The following is a 2,570-nucleotide window of genomic DNA, read 5'->3' as shown; positions in this document are numbered from 1 at the left end:
AATTCTAGATTTATTAGAAAATTGACTATTAATTTCATTTATCTTTGTTATATAACTGTGGTCGCTACCTTTTAATAGTTTTTAATCTAAAACAGGCACTGGTAATTTAGTACACCAAAACAAACACTAAGCAAGATCATAAAAGGAGGGAATATAGGTGATGTGTTAGTATAAAAGAAACAAGATAAGCAACAGAACCAACAACAACAAAAGAACTTTCTCTTCTAAGTTTTACATTACCTGGGAGCCTGACTTCTGGTTCAATTCCCAGTTCTGTTATGACACAACACTCTGCCTTGGGCAAATCACTTAACCTCCCTCTGTGCTTGGGTTCCTGTGAAGTGAATGAAGCAAAGACACAGTCTAATGTTTATGCAACACTTAGGACTCTTGGAAGCATTATGCCACAGTGTATTGGTGGTGATATGAAACATTTAAAATTTTAGCTGCAATTTTGTAGATTGTCAGTGTCTACATGAGAGCATTGTATTTGCAGTTTGATACAAAATTACACATCTTACCCTTCAAATTGATATCATGCTGCCTAAACTAAATCACTTACCTACTTCTGTTCAAGGAAATTGACATTTGCTTCTGTCAGCATCTCACTCAAGAACATGAAAAAGCTTTATCCAATCATGTGCAGAAAAGCCTAAACTTTCTTCCAGGGTCCTGATATAGTAAAAAACAACAACAACAAACAACAACAACAAAAAACCCCTATTCATCCCTAAGTTGACCTGATCTGACTCATGCTGGGCATTGCAGAACATAATACTTGGCATTTAAGAACATGCTTCAGTAGTCAATAAAAATAACTGCATCTTATTGAGTGACTGCAGTATGCCAATTTTTTATACTTTAGATAATCCTCACAACTACTCTGCAAAGTTAGTATTATCTTCCTTTCCTTGTGAAGCTGTAAGGTTCAAAAAGATCAAGGAACTTGACCAGAGCCAAATAACAAATAACAGGCTGTAATTGATACTAAAATCCAACCATATTAGATCCCAAACCAACACTCCTTACTAGTATACTCTACTACTTGCTTGTCTGGGTTCTGCCAAGTTGAAGAATGACTCCACCTCTTAATATTGAAAGCACGTTTAATTATATTTGCAGAGGAGATTGTGATCACAACTTGGTATATATAGTCTAACCCTTTAATAGTCATGCTTTTTAAAGTTTGTCTGCTATAAATAACACCAAAATTTTGGATGATATTTCTTTTATTTACTGAGACATTATAGTAGAACACATCGCTAAGGATTGACAAAATATAGAATTGTTGGAAAATTATTTTCTCTTTACTTAGGACAAGTTTTCTTCAACTAAAATTTTATAATGAGATGAAAAAAGTACAGGCAATGGAACCTTTATTAGGAAAATGACTATAGTTATCCAGAATAAATTCATTGACAAACCAATTTGAAGATAAGTTGAGGCAGAGTTTGATGTTATATAAGTAGTTAACTGTAAGGACATCTGTGACATAGAACAAAGAACAACTGGAATTCAGTCTGTACTTGGCTTGCCAACCTTTGCATTCCAGTGCAATACTACTACAACCTGGAAGAATAGGTGTCTTTGCTTTTACAAAAGGTGCCTACCAGTTACCAAGCCTGTACTCTTCAGGTTGTAGACACCCAAAGAGAACACATTTTCTAATTCTTGCAAAAAACTGTAAGTTAGAGAAAAATTATGTCCCTTTTTATACCCTGCCTAATACTTTATTCTTCAAAATCTATGTTTTTTAACTAATATATATTCTGACATTCTGATAAAGCTATATAAACATTTTGTCATTTAATCTTTACCCAACTTACAGTTATCTTTATTTTATAGTAACATGTTCAAAGCAATACAATGCTTAGTGGCAGAGTTTGTATTTGAACATAACTTCACTAGACTGCAAATACCATACTCTTTCTTATCTTTTTAATATTCTACTGCCATTCTAATATCAACATTGGTTTTTGTCCTTAGAGTAAATATATCTATGCATTGACAAAATATAAAAACCTATTGTCTTGTTGTTGTATATACTTTGAGGTGTGTAGCTAGTTTACTGATTTGCATATTTATTCATTTTTGCTGAATCAATCTTGTTTTGACCCTGCCATGAACCAAGTCACCAAGAAAAATTTTTACATTTGTTGGTATAAAATTATTTCTATCCAAGATTTCTAAAAAATTTGGATACTAAACACACAGAATTGTAATAAGCCAAAGTGGTTCTAGGATATATATATGATCATGTTGCCTAATGATTACAACATGATGGCTTAAGTAATATGTATGTATTATATATACATACATATATATGTCTTAAAATATTGATTTAAATACAACAGCACTGATCTAATGTCTTCAGAATTATGTCAAAATTAAGATGCTTTTAAATTTTTTGCCATAGTAATTATATTTGATAATAATTCACTATCCACACTATCCAATGGTTTTTATTAAAGAATTTTTTAAAATTGAGGATAGACCTATTGATCAAGATTCAGAATCCTTTCTAATTGAGATAAAGTTAATTCCTGTATTGTAAGTGGAAAAGTGATTAA

This window comes from Saccopteryx bilineata, chromosome X, assembly GCF_036850765.1.
Source record: "Saccopteryx bilineata isolate mSacBil1 chromosome X, mSacBil1_pri_phased_curated, whole genome shotgun sequence".
Classification (NCBI taxonomy): domain Eukaryota; kingdom Metazoa; phylum Chordata; class Mammalia; order Chiroptera; family Emballonuridae; genus Saccopteryx; species Saccopteryx bilineata.
This window is presented reverse-complemented; position numbering follows the sequence as displayed.